We start from the raw sequence: 15,471 nt of genomic DNA on the forward strand, positions 1-15,471 counted from the left end.
GCTGAGGTATGTAGAGAGGCACCTTTGCAATTCCCTGAGTCTGTGGGGGTCTGAAATAATGGGTCCTTGGCGCTGCCTGCACTCTGTCTCTGCACTCCAGCAGATAGACACATAAATGCCATTGGACAGCTCATACTTATTATGCTCAGATGGTTTTGGAAATGAGACCCTGGCTGTTTTCTCAATTTGGAGCCTTAAGGCAGTGATTTAAAGAGATAAAGGGCTAAATTCAGGCACAAGAGCTCCGTCCAATCTTTCATTGACATGACCTTGACTCACAAAGCAAACTGAGACATGAATCTAAAGGGGCATTTCAAAAGCTGACTGTGCTGATGATACAGAGGGAGGCTGCTAGCCTACTACAAATCTTACAAGGCATGCCTTCTGATAACCAGGAAATCTGCACTGCTAATGAGGTGGCTTGAGCATACGTGTCAACGTTACACTGTAACGAGATATAAAGAGGGAGAGATAGCCATGTACTCACACTGTCCCTGATTGAGGAAAATCCTGAGTATAAAGCAAACTAGCTATAGGCAAAAGCAAGCAAAAAGATAAAAATATATATATATAAAGTCCTTTGAACTGCTGTGATAGATATAGTTAAGATCAGCCCTTTCCGAGGGTTAATATCTAATAAAGCCCATCCCTGATTATTCCACTTTTTTTCTGTCTTTTTAAAGCTTGCATGAACCCATACACACTCTAAGTATTTGAGGAGTTTAACCTCCACCAGAAAGAACCTTGGACGAAGAAGAACACTGAATATTATGCATCATTAATTTGACTTAATGATTCAGATGATAGTAATACACTCTGCTGATGTGAAAGAACTGCAGGATTTCTGGGATAGAGGAGGACCCAAGATCAGTCCTGTAAAGATTCGAGTGCAAACAAAATGTCTATTTCAGATTTTTGCAATTGCTGCTTTTTAATATTTGGGCTTTAATTGGTGAGATTCAAATGCTAAGAAAGTGTGTAATGGTCCTCAAATCTCATCTAATAACACAAGGGGCAAATATTTTGGGGATAGTGTGGGTTCATTTTTAAAGAAACTTAATTTATTAACCAGCCACTCTGTTTATTACGATCCAACATATTGCAGATTAGAACCAGTAAGGAATTTATCATTTATAAAAACATCATTTTAGAAGTTGTTTTTTTTTTTTTTTAAAGCCTCTGATATGTATTAAAATCTCTATATCGCCGATCAACCCCTGTGTGTCCCATTTGTCCTTTCCATGACATCAGCGACAGCCATCTTCCAACACATGATCTGATTAGACAGTCTGTGCCAAATTAAAGGGCAACAACCTTGGGCAGACTGTCACACAGGCATGTTGCAGGACTTCTCAGATAAATATGATATGTGCCAAAAGCAGGTCAAAAGGCAATACAGAGAATGTCTTTTTTTAACAGATCTGCTCAAATCACAACAAATTTAAGCTTCTGTTGAAAAATCATAAATTCAATCAATTTGGTTTAATTTTTCAAAAATGAACAGAGGTTTGGGCAAATTGGGCGTAATAGTTGCATTATTTGAAAACGTTATAGGGCATGTTTAAGTTCAAGATACAGTAGGACAACCACATTTTATAAATGCAAGGAGGAATAAGCAGCTGTCTATGTTGTTCTTTGCCTCTATGCACTGCCAGTGTCCGATGTCACTTTGGATAAAAACATTTGCTATATGAGTTATAGATTTGTAGATCTATATGAATCACTGAATCTAAATTGTGTTTCATGATTAATCACATTCCTATGATTTGATTTTTTTCCGCCTCAACTTAGTTTTCTTTTTCTTTTTTACATCATGTTTGAAGATAAAATAAAATAAGGAACATCCTGTATCCAGATCGAAGGTTACAACATTGTACTAATCATTGAAAATAATGAAAAGAGCTGAAGGGAACAGTACATTGTCGGAAAGTGAATATTACTTGTGACTCATCTAATGAGCTCTCTGTGATGTATTTCTTTGAGTGAATGAAAGGCCGCTCTTTACATATGTGTGATACATGGAAATGCTGCAGCTTGGCTACAGTGATAAAACACATACAATGACTACAGAGGGAGGATATCCTGGCAAATAACCCAGAAAGAATCATTTGAAGTGTAATAAAACATGTAGAAATATGGACAATATATAATTACATATGTGATAACATTACACTCCATTATATTATGTAACAACTCTTAGCTACTACACAGTTCATGTCTTCTAATTTGAGTATATTGTCTTCTATTATATGATTTATCCTGAAGCATATGAGCTCTGTTGGAGGGAGCCTATAGCTCTGTTTCCACCAAGCGGTCTGGTTCAGTTTGGTTCGGTACGGTACACATTTATAGGCGACTGTCTATAGCACCAAAATAAGGAATTTGTACCGTCTTTTGGGATGCATGGTACCGTTCTGACACTGTTTACTGTTGCCTCGCTCTTCTTGAACGTTAGACTTACTTAATAGCTGGCTACACTGTGTTGGGCTGTTATGATGTCACAACATTACATAGCTGACGAGGCTGTCTCTATCTGGCTTACACTCCGCCTACCAAATAAGTGTATGGTTGGCTGTGGAAGCATGCGAGTTCAGGGTTTACAGTACCAAACTATGTTGAACCTAACCGGACTGCTTGGTGGTGGAAACGAGGCTTTAGATATAGAAATAAACTATAACTGACAATTTCAGTGACATGTGCTCATCCTGTTGAGTACATGTCAATGTTAACTATAAATAAAGGAACTTCAGCTTCATAGCCCTCCTCTCTGGGCATACTTTAAGTGACTCAAGGAGTTCCTGATCCTTATCCTTAACTATTAATATACAAGTGTGTTTCCATTCTGTCTTCATCAACCTCTGGCTCAGGACAGACGGGTGGCCCTGACATTTGCCTCTCCATCAAAAATTAACATGACAGTGAAAAATGGTGACACTAATGGGAGCAGTCAGAGGATATTTAAACTGTAATGGCACATCACCCAGGCAGACGAGAAAGAAGACAGCCCGAAAACAACACAGAAGGAAGAACTGAACCATTGTACATAAAGATGGGAGAGGATGGTGGACAGAGAACGACATCGGAGACATTGACTTTTTGCTGCTACAACAAAAATTTACTGTGTGAACATGACTCCCAACATAAGCCAGTCCACTTTATTACAAGAAATTGGTCCCTGAAATGGCAATGTTTGGAAACTTCCTGCATGCATGATATCTAACAGAGCAGCTCACTCGGCTTACACTCTGCTCTCATTGTAGCCTAACTGGGACATGGGTGAAGGAGAACTGGTCTGCTACAGAACAGATAACGATACGAATAGTGTGGCAGCAGAGGGGGATCCGGGATGGCCTTGGCTCAGCTGTTTGGCTGTAATTTTCACCTCTACATTACAAGTGGTTCTGCCTGTGAGACCAGAGCAGCCCATGTCACGGGGAAATGTAAAAGTTTAGTGAACATGCTCTCATGCAGCTAGTGCGAGAGAGCGAGAGAGCGAGAGAGAGAGAGAGAGGGCTTACAGTGACAGTTGGATATGAACCCCCTGCAGCTGTTATTGTGATGTCGATTTTTTTTTTCCAAACGTTGGTAACTTAAATAAGATTATATTCAATCACTTTGTGCTCTTGCACAATATTCTGCTAATGTAGTTATACATTTTGTATTGATTTTGAAAACGTGCAGCATCATAGTACTGTGTTTTAAAATGTCAAAGCAAAAAGTGATTTTAAAAATACAAAAAAAAGGGAAAAAAAAGAAAAAAACAATGTCTGAGTTCAAAGTAGAGCTCCATTGGAAAAAAAAAAAGTGGCACACTCGCTTGGAGATAGAACATGAATGCTGACCGGTGAAGCAGAATAACCCAGGAACTATTGCGTCATACTTTATTTAAAATGCTTTCTTTTAAGCATGCATGAACTAAAGCCCACATTTCCAACACCGAAAAGCAATTATCGTCACCTGGAATCCTTTTAAAATTTAAGATTTCTTCTCAATGTGCGGGAGCTCTCACTAAAATGACTTTGCCCTATAATACATGGAGGGGAGGGAATCAACTCGAAATGTTAAACAAAGTTATTCCTTTTTTTTTTCCTCTAACTTTACACTGCAGAGAGTTTAGCAGAGTGCATGTTTTTTTTCTTGCAGCCAAAAAATTCAAGTAAGTGTAATTTTAAAGAATCTGGGCTGCAAAATGCTTTAAACTATACGAGACGATATGTAAACCATACAAGGATTTAGGAGGGGTATGATTTTATTCCTTGCTGTTGCTCTGTATGTCTTTCTCCTTCTTCCTGCGTCTCCCTCTATCCCATTTTTCAAACCCAGGACAGTTTCTGGAGATTGCGAGTCTGGTCCTGCTCAACGTTTCTGCCTTTTAAAAGGACATTTTTTCCATGCAACTGTAACTTTACTGAATTTCGGTTGGCGCTTATGATAGATTAATGTTGGTCATCAACAAGCTTTTTGTAAAGCGTTTTCATTACAAGTGTTATGCATTATGATTTGGGCTGTCCAAATAAAGATTGATAGTTTGACAGTTACACAGAAAGAAACAGAAACACAAGTGACACTACGAGACCCTCTATATTTTCGAGTGAAACGTTTGAGAATTGTCCAGGTTCTGTAATCCAGCACACTAAGTACCGTAAATTCCGTACTATTGAGCGCACCTGGATATTAGCCGCACCGGCTAAAAATAAGTAAATAAATGTATTTGTACATATATAAACCGCACTTGATTATAAGCCGCAGGTGTCCACGCTATAACAAGAGCTATTTACACAGACGTAGGCTACCGGTAACATCCGCAAATACTGTAGCGTCCGTACGGACGTTAAAGGACGACGAGAGCGTTCAAATAATAACTTTTAATAACCCGATCACTGTCGGCCGTGACCACGCCGTTTACAGCAGAGAACAACACCATAACTTGCCGTAACAATCCAACTCTCTCCCCCAGCGTTCTCTCATACAGCCACTCAACACGTTCTCGCTGGTGCATTCACTGACTCTCCACATAATCGGAATTATGAACACATTATCAACTACTGACTTTACAACATGAACCGTTACAATACGAAGCCTAGCCGACGGTGTCTGTAACACGGCTGATGAAAAAGATGACCGTAATATATTTCACAAGAAAAAGTCCATCCATTCACTGCCTCAGAATGACTTCATTACTCACTTCCTCAGTCTCTGTTGTCGCTGTCAGTGTCATCTTAACGTGCAGCAGCTCTGTTAGCTTCTTTGACAGCCAGGTCGATCGCCTTTAACTTGAAAGCTGCATCATATGTATTTCTCCGTGTGTTTTCCATCATGAGGGTGCGTGCATGAAGCGCAAAATGACTGATATTAAGATCCGACGTGACGAAGTCAAAAGTTTTTTTTTTGCAGAAGCTCATTGTCCCCCATAAAAAATCCATAAATAAGCCGCACCGGAGTAGAAGCCGCAGTGCTCGAAGTGTGAGAAAAAAGTAGCGGCTTATAGTCCGGAATTTACGGTAATCATTTTCTAAAGCAAAATGTGCTGACAGGTAGAGTGTTCATACCTGGCACTCTCCTCTTGACCACCAAGGGAGCCTGTCAGTCAAGTGAAACTGCACAAAGCTCGCTCCTGAAGTCACACGGGAAGCTCATGCAAGACTTTCTTTTTGTAAAAATAAAAATAAAACCTACAAGTCTGTATAAGTAATGAAAAGTCAAAAAAATGACCCTAATTGACAGAAGATTTAACTTAAAAAAAGAGTTTGTGTGGTTTGATTCTGGAGTATACATGTTTTTTTTTTACATGTTGTTTAGTTCTCTCAATAGCCAGATGAGACGCTCAGGTTTGATCATAGAAATTAGAATTGTTCCCACAGATCGATCTCTTGAAAATCTTTATGAGCTTTCACTGAATGCACCTTTAACCTTATCTTCGACATGAATATATCAAGGATACCATAAGAAAACTGGGAAATCCACTGTCCACCTCGTTGGGTGTATTTCTCGATCAAGAAGAAGCATTGAGTGCAGATGTGTCACTTCTGTGTGGTCAGACTGTTAACTGACCTCGCAGGCAACAAGCTTTTATTAAACTGCTGCTAATTCCCCCGAAATGAACTGAAGATCAGGCAGAATGATGTGAGCTGATGGCTTGACACCGCGATGTACCGAGGGGGGTCAGGAACTGCAAGCTGCACTCCGCCATCGCACTTTAAATCACCACGGTAATGTTCTGAGACTGAAGCTAATGTGAATGATGTGTAAGTCAGTTAATTTTTAATGCCAGTTTGAGCTCAATTCTGAAGTTATCATCATCATCATCAAGAACTGGCACTTTGCTCCATTAGGCTCTTTGCATTTATGGTCATTTGAGATTTGCTGACATTTCTAATGATCTCTTACAAAAGGCTACTATTTGTATTTCGTACTTTTTCCGACTTCCTCTGCCAGAGTTAGATTTTGACGATCTATTTGTGACGTATGAGAATATATTTGATGAAATAAATGTTGCTACGTGATTTATTTTTTTATCAGACAATAAATTCTACGTACACATACACCATCACGTTTGGTGGAAAAATATGAGAATTTGTGATTTACATGTCATTGCTGTCAAACCTTTACAACGCTCATTAAAATAACAAGCGGCTCACATGTCAGTGTGTAACAGTAAACAAGCGGTATCCTCACAGACGACAGAAGAGACGTGAGCGATAATGTAGCATGTTCTGTTGTCTACGTGAGACATGCTTTACAACGCGGCTCAAAATATGAGATTTATTAGCAATAACAGAAAATATTGATTGACCTTCAGTATAAAAAAAAACAAAGCATTTAATTGTGACTACGAAATTTAAAAATAAAAATAAAAGCAGCTTATTCTGCTTCTCATCCAGAATATTTCTTTTGATAATGAATCATCCTTCTGCCTCACTGTTTCTCTCTCCCTCCATCAAACTCTCTCTTTTATGTCAAATCCCTGTTTGAAGGCTGCAAACTGAATGTTGCAAGCCTTTGTTGCTGTTTCTGTGTCGAGCATTAGATATGTGTGACTGAAACCATAGCTTATCCTCGCCTACTGGTGCATTCAAAGCACAGGCATGGTGTTTCTGTGTGTGTGTGTGTGTGTGTGTGTGTGTGTGTGTGTGCGTGCGTGCGTGTGTGTGTTTCTGTGTGCGTGTGTAGATGTATGTGTTTGCATGATGAAAACTGTGGGAGATAAAGAAGTGACAGTGCAGAGATAATGCCAAGAGGGGTGTGATGCATGTGTAAGTTTGTGACCCCCCCCCCCCCCCCCCCCCCCCCCCCACACACACACACACACACACACAAAAAATGTCACAGAATTACATCGATATAGGACAATCTATTTCATTAACAATCTAAAAAAAGGCTATCATGAGTTTTCTGATGTACTTTAAAGAATATAGCAGTGTGCAGTTCTTTTTCTTAGTTTTGCATATCCCGACTGTTCTTCATGCGTTTGCCATCATGAAAGTGCTGAAGAAAAGTCTGGCCCAACTCATAATGATTCAACATTTGGAAATATTTTCTGCATTATTTGTAGGTCTTCAAACGAGCATAATCCTCTTCAAACTTAGTTCAATAAGCAGAGTAGCAAAGAAATGTAGGTGTAGGTGAAATGTGTAACTATTTTTTTGTGCATGTAAATGGAGAAGTGAATGTGGCTTTGAGAACAGCAAAATCATAGTAGATGGGAAGCATAGTGTTATTTCTTTGCTTCTAACACTTGTGTTTTTGAAAGGTTCACAGCAAATGTGTTATTCTGTTTATAAAAGACCTCCTACTGGGGCACCGGTAGCCCAGTGGTTCTGGTGGTTATGTGGTGCGTCCCGTGTACAGAGGCTATATTCCGCATCGCAGCCACAGGGGCTTCGTATCAAACCTCGGCCCTTTGCTGCATGTCATCATCCACTCCCCCCTTGCTACGTTTGTGTCTCTCCTCAACTGTCCTGTCCACTAAAGGCAAAAAAAAATACCATTAAAATATCTTTAAACAAAGACCTCCTAGTGAGAGATTGTAACATGGGCAACTTCTGGTCTGTTACTATATCCTGTCAGAGTAAGTCCACATACCATATGCTTAGTGTATGTTATTGTAAACAAGCACATATTGTGTTGAGGTAATTGCTGTATTTCCCTCTGCTGAAGTGTAATTTGCACATTCAACAATTAAATTATTTTCAAAATGAATATGCAAAGTATTAGCAGCACATTCAGTTTACAGTCACTATCTGTTGTGCTATTAATTTACAGCCAAAGTGATTTGTGATGCACAAAGAGAGAGAGAGAGAGAGAAAAAAAAAGAAACATTCCCAATCGTCCCTGAGGTGATACTGCATGGTACTAGTGTAGTGAGGAATCAGGCAAAACTCCAAGTCAGCTCTCCAGGGCAGTACTAATCATGTTTCTTTATTACTCCCCAAAATGCAGGAGTGTAATATAAGTTACAATGCAGCATGATGCCTCGCTGCATGCCTCCACTTAACATTCTGAAATAATAATAACACAATTTCAAGAATTACCCCTGACTTATTTCCCGATTGTTAATGTTTCCTTTAATATCAGCAACACTGTGTTGCACAAGTGTTTTTCCCTTCAAATACAAAATTCGCAAACACATTAGACACTGTGCCATAAATGTTTAAGATGGTAAAGCTCGGGCTGATCTACGCTCAGTGGCTTTATTTCAATTAATGAATAATTCAGCTATATGAATTTGCACAATGTTGCATCAGAAATAAAGTCATAAAAAGGAAAAATTCCTTGAAGTAGAAATAACCCAGCATAAATGTTTCAATGCATTCCAGGGGCTGGTTTTCCTCATCCAGGCACGGCCACCAGTGACATGAGGGGGGTGTTTGGGTCTTAGTCTAATACCAAGCTCTGAAATATTTGAATTATGGAAGAAACAGAGTCTTCCTTTCAAGTCGTCAAAGTGAGTTTCTGTCAAGAGTGAGACGGGGAGAGGCAGACAATGAGAGACAGAACAAGAACTTTGGTCAGTAGCCTTCTCTGACAGGAGTGACATTTCTATTCGTGTTTGCTTGACAGAAACCTATTGTTGGCAGCTTTTCACGCTGGTTAATGCACATCATTCCTATCAGAGAACATAAGCTTGATATTGTATCAGTCACAACATTCAGATAGTGAGCTGCAGGGAAATGGTCGCTGAGAAATGCAAGAGATGCCATGTTTTGACACAGATGGACAAAATGGCATGTGTTAGTTTTATTTTATTTTTTCCAGTGATAGTAAGTGAACAATTAATTCTGCCATATTCAACTCTTCATCAGTCCCATCAGGAATTTAATGGATTTCACTTTTCCTGTGATTGTTGTCTCTGTCTTTGTCAGTTTATTTTCTATCTTTTTTTTAAATAAAAGTCTCACTCATTCCTTATTCGTTTTGTGACTAAGTGCTCGAATAAAGCAATCCTGTGGCTGAGCAAACTGATTGTTTTCTGGGATCCCTCAGGGTCGAGTTCAGTGTCAAGATGCCAAACAAAATGTGTAAAAAGGAAAGAAACTACAGTCATTTGCTAATAAATTCTCATTCCCCACTGTGGACAATCCAATCTATTCAATCCTGAGAAAGAGAAACTTCACAGCATTGATAAAATGTATGCTATTTTACTGTAGTGTCAAACCATTGATAAGAGAAATGTGGAGTGATAGAAGTGAATAGAAAAACACTTTCTGTGACTGCAAAAGCAGAAATGTGTCTGTGACTTGCATCTACAATCACATGCTATCGAAGACTCAGAATGTACATGCAAATCATTGGACAAGAAAGAATAAAAGCACAACTTTCAACAGAGAAAATAGTATTTCTCCCTTGTCCACTGATCACCCTGGTCTCCTGCTTAAAGCCATACTGAAAGTTTGGCAGTGGTTTGGAGTTCTGTTCCAAGAAGTGCATGCAGCTTTACGCTCCTATCGAGGTAACCCGTCCGACTCAGAGACCTCAGCAAACTGAGTTCCTACTTAAAGTTGCTTTTTTGGGACCTTGGGAGACCAAAGAAGACAGCTAAAAGTTTTCACCACGGCAAGACAGATAAATATTGGCTTTAGTGAAATAGATCCACCGTGGAGTTATTTTAAAAGATACAAATATGCCAAAAAGTTGCTGTAATTGGGCAAAATGGCATGGTCACAGAAAATGGTATTTAAATTAACCTTCTGTTAATTGTTGCATTTCTTGGGGGGGACTCATTTATTGTAAAAAGTCTTCCCTTTTTCTTTGACTTCATGAACTCTTCTCCAGCACTGTTTCATAATATCCCACAGATTTCAGAGTTCTTTATTCTCAACGCAACACTTAGCCTGAGTGCATGAGGCTGAAGAACAAGGTGGAATGGACATGCAATAAGAAAGCTAATGGAACTCTTGTTCTTTAACATATTCATTTTTAAAGAGATAGATTGCCAATGCATTTGCACCATCACAGCCAGGTTGCCTGAAAGCCTTTACAATATGGCTACATTTTCACAGATTACTTATTAATAAAAGAATGAAAGGTGCAAGAAGCCACCTTGAAGCAGGTGACATCCCTCCATCTCTTCTTGTGGAAGAAGATAGAGTGATGGTATAAACCTGCTAAGGCTTTTCTCACCCTGCACCTATTCTGGTCGGTTTTCTTTGTTGCTGCTGTCAAAAGCTGACAGTGCCTGAAACACTCTAGACAACGGTATCCTCCAGGTATGTGCCCTTTCTGGTCTTCGGTAAGAGCTTAGAGCCACTATTAGAGATGTGAAATAAACGCATGTGTTATGGGTGACTTTAAGGAGGATGCTTCTGTGAGTCAATTACTTCTGAACACCTTTTATAGCTTTAGAAAGCTTTGTTTGTTGTTGTGAGTGAACTAACAGGTGCACGTATCAATATTGTGCTTCATGAAACTAATGTGCAGATTTTATTCTGAAACATGATAATTTACGCTGGGAGAAACCTTCATTCCCCTAACTGTCCAGCACCTAACACGTGTAGTGTTTCTGAAATCCATTTATAGAATCGAAGCATCAGATGCACTCACAAAGTCTAGGAAATACTGTACATGCAGTGCATGCATCATGACAACAAACATTAATCCAAATGGTCGTCAGTCAAATTATTGCAGAGCACTGCTTCCAGTGGAAAAAGGATGATATTTTGCCTTTGTTATTTCAGCCTGCTGCATAGCCATTAGAGAAAATGACTGCAACAGCACTCAATGAATCAATAAACTCAATGAGTCGCTGAAAAGGAGGCTTGGAATAAATACCACAACAAGTGAACAAATTAGAGCTAGTTTGTAAGGCAGCAAAAGTCAAAGCAGAAGCAGTTTCTTTATGGTTACACTGAGAGAGCGGGTATGAAGGTTGGAGGCTTCCCATGGGAGTTTTTTTTTGTTTTTATTATGTAGTTAACGCAGCAGCAAAGTGTTGGTCTGAGACATGCTTACTGTTACAGGCCATTCAATGGCCCAATGTCTGTCCATGACTCATTAACTAAGGAGTAATTAATGAATATGTTAAGATTAAAGTTGCTCAGGTTGAAGAGTATTGTTATGCTGTAGCAACTGAATGCAATACAATACCTTGGCCTTGTATTTCCTACATGGTAGATTATTATTTTTTTTTTTTTTTAACAACATATGAAGTTAGTAAGCCAATAAAATGCAACTGAGCCAAATATTCAATCATCAGCATGCGGGACAGCACATTTGATGTAATATCAGCTACATCTGATAAGAAGTAAACATTAACACATGTTGAACCATGAGGTTCATGAAGATCCCACCAATTCAGTTCATTTCTATGCAGCAAAGAAATGGAAGCTAACGCTAAGGTCAACATAAGCTAACCAAAATTGGACAATCAAAGACTTAGAAACTCTAGCCAGGGCCCAATGAGTCCAGATCCCTGAGGTGACTTTCAGCTGGTTGGGATAACAGTAAAGCTTGTAATTCCCATACCGTGTACAAAGATTCAGGCAGACGCTGCTGGTGGCTATTTACCTTTGATAAATGTCTTAAAACAGTTAGCTGGATGCAAGTGATGTTAGACTTCAAACACTGGCAAAAAACAAAGTCTAATTTGGAAGTCCTTTATCGCTTACTGCTGGCTACACCTCAAGTCCCGCAGGGCAGCAAGTCAGTCTGAGGCTTTCTTGTTGTCAGCTGATACGGTTCTGAAAATGACAAACAAAAGATACTTTGATTTTTGATATACTGTCAATCAATATGTGTTTTTTCATTCACAAATAAATATCATTGTCAATCACAAAGTATCATATCCTTCGAACATAGACACATTTCATGTTTACGATGGACAAAGAGGTTAAAGTCATGGTCAAACAACGCTCAACATATTTAACTCCATTAACATACACCAGCAAAGACAGATACAACATAAGACCCGCAGCCACAGGGGGTTGAGGAATTAATAGAGCTCTGCCTTTGTCAGTTGTGATGCATTTTTACTGGCCATGCCGCCGTGGTTTGTGAGGAAAACTGAGACTGATTAAATTTGATAGGGGAGCGAAGAAAGGGGAATATGTACACAGAGGCACAGAGGCAAATTATCTGCAGGGGAGTTGTAGGCATCGAGAATCACTGCATGTTGGTCAAAGTGATTTTGATTAAAGTAATCTGAAAAAAAAGGGCAGGAGGATTTGGTGGTCGGCATTGGCTTGTTCTGACATAGTCAGATGAAAGGGGAGGGAGGGTTGCTATGAATTTTCATTTCATTATAGGACATGAGCAGTAGCCTTGTGTTTGCCACGTTACGTGTTTTGTGTATGTACACTGAATGCTTGTTCTCCTCCCAGCCTCATTTGTCAATGAATCAGGATTCACGGAGAGTTCCAATAAATAACACTGCTCCAACATTGAGCAGATTAGGTGTCAGCTAACTTCCGCTCCACCCGCACGTGCCATGTAGAAGCCTCAGGGGGCCGGTGTCCCGGGAATGATGGGTAATAAAAATGAATCATAGATGAAGGCCAGAGACAGGGTGCTACAGGAGGAGTCTTGATGCATTAAACAGGAACAGTCGATATGTCCTCTTGTGATAATAGAGCATATAGGAGCCGCGGCTAAGCTATTTAACGCTTGTCAATCTAGACTGCAGAGGGTATATGGGCTACAACAGCAGGCCTGGAAATGTTCCATGCGAGAGGTTGGGAATGATGAACTTTCACATAGTTTGAAGCAGCATTTTTTTTTGAAACCTTTAAACCTCAATGGAATCAAAAAGTTGCTATCAGAGTTCAACGATTTATAAACTCAGGGATCAGCAGAAAACAGTTGAGAACTATACAATGACATATCTATAAGGAAAAAGTCTTATTTTCTCTCAATTGTGAAAGCTACTCTGATAATCAACAACAATCCAAACCCAAGTGCAGCGTTGTGGGAAGATTTACAACCCTGTGACTCTCCTCCCGAAGTACTTAATTGCTTCTGATCTCACTTCCTTCAGTCATCATCCTGAGGAAAGCTTTTTGCCAGTGTTAAAGTAAAGCCACTTCCTTGGTCCACCTTTCAGTAATAATTAAATCCACTGCACACTGATGGTTATGTTAATAACGGCAGCAGAGAAAGAAGCCACTAATCTTGTGCTTTCTTCGAAAACTCTCTGTATTTGCCGCAGCTTGTCGTACATATTCAGCCATTGCCAAATTGGAAGCATATCAAATGGGCCCAGAGTGATGAAATCTGTTGTTATGAATATGTGTCACTCACTAAGAAGTAGAAGTACATCAGTTACATTATGTGAACCCTTCTTATTGAATGGGATATGTCAGTTCTGGAGAGCCTTTTTGAGTCCAATGGTCTTGCATAATTACATTAATATGGTGCATGACCATACTGTATACAAGCAATGCCAGTGAGCCACAACGAGACAGGCCACACTCATCACAGTCAGCTGACACATATACTCAGCTCTGTTTGATGTGAACTCTGCTCCCTGTCCGAGATGTACTGTACATTGCAACAATTAATGACGGTTTCCCATCAAAAAAAAATAAAAATCTCAATAGAGTCCTCCTGAGAGAGCTCAAGGCTTCATGTTCTGTCAGCGTGAGAGTGTAAACACCTACGCAGCTTCAGGAACAGACTCCTATGTTAAGGTACAATGTTGCATTTTCAACCAAATGTGTTCCTGAAGAGCAGCATACTGAGGCGTCGTATTCCAATGAACTGCTCTGATTTACAACCATATCTCCCTCAATCTGCCCTCCACTTCTGCTTTACTTGGTTGTGACAGAGTTTTTTTATTTTTTATTTTTTTTCTCGGTAGGACAAAATAGACAGATGGAAGATGGAACAATGATGCTTTTGTATCATGGCCAATGAATAACACAAAAAAAACTGTTTATGATAGAAAACAAACAGAAGCAGTGAATTCTTATCTTACAACCCCTTGGCTCAACACAGCAGTAAAAAAAGGAAACAGAACATATGTGCTGGGGTTCAGGAATTAGCAGGATTACTATGTTTAAACGCCATTAACAAAAACTTAAGTCTTCTTCACTTTCTACAACCCTTCCTGCAAAGCCTTTCAGGGAGAATGAGCTTTAACTATGCAGCAGTTCCACATATACCTTGTTTAATTATACTCCATTATCTTGGTAACTGTTTGCTTGTTTTTTTTTTAAGTAAGTAGTGGAAGAATTAGGTCCAAATCTCCACTTGAACATTTCTATTCTTGTGCTTGATAAGTGCCGTGTTGAGGCAGAATGAATCTTGATTACTTTCTGCTTAAGAGCAGATTCCCAATTACACAGCCTGTCACTGTCTTCTGGAATATCAAGGTTGTGGTAGGCGGAGTAATTATTATTGTCTGCTTCTTCAACAGCAGTTTCTCTCTGTGTGAGAACTCAATATTGTTCAAAGGGCTGGTACAAGAAAGTATTCATATTGTTTCCTTTTTTAAAAAAACTGTCTTGAAGATTATTATTATTATTATTTTTTTAACTGTTTAACTCCAATTAAAACAAACATAAAAATGCAAACAGTCTCAGTGCTTCCCCTGGGTGTGAGTTGTAGCAGTAGTGGTGAAGTGGAACAATGTTTTAGTTGCGTGCAATTTTTTCAACATTTTTGTCATTAAAGTAATTATTAACTTAAGTAATAATAATTGTAACTTATTTATTGGACAAAACAATCAACCAAAAACCATCCAATTCTCATAAGTCAGTCCTGGGTAATTGCAAAAGACTAGAAGAGTTAAAATTTTACCTAATAAAATTAATAATTTGTTTTAAATCAAATAAAAAAAATAAAATAAAAAGATCAACAGCGCAGGTCATATTGTGTACCACCACTGCTAGATGCATATAGGGAAAACACTGTGTCTGTCAGAGTTAAAAACAAGTTAAAGAGGATATATTGTGAAAAATCCACTTTACTTTTGAACAATTATTTTGGTAACCGGAGTGTCTACTGATCTACAACATTTGAAATTAACCCATCCAGTCC

The 15,471-nt window shown here is 39.1% G+C and overlaps 1 long non-coding RNA gene across 2 annotated transcripts in view; it reads right to left on the reverse strand.

Annotated features, from left to right (window-relative positions):
* The window catches only part of LOC306829307, a 154,561-nt gene that overhangs the window by 93,496 nt on the left and 45,594 nt on the right, over positions 1-15,471 (reverse strand). For both annotated transcript variants that reach the window (XR_013779850.1, XR_013779851.1), the window contains exon 3: positions 12,105-12,176. This is a non-coding gene — a long non-coding RNA (uncharacterized lncRNA). The remainder of the gene's footprint in view (positions 1-12,104; positions 12,177-15,471) is intronic.

The sequence above is a fragment of the Symphodus melops genome, assembly GCF_947650265.1.
Source record: "Symphodus melops genome assembly, chromosome: 9".
NCBI classification, from domain to species: Eukaryota; Metazoa; Chordata; class Actinopteri; order Labriformes; family Labridae; genus Symphodus; species Symphodus melops.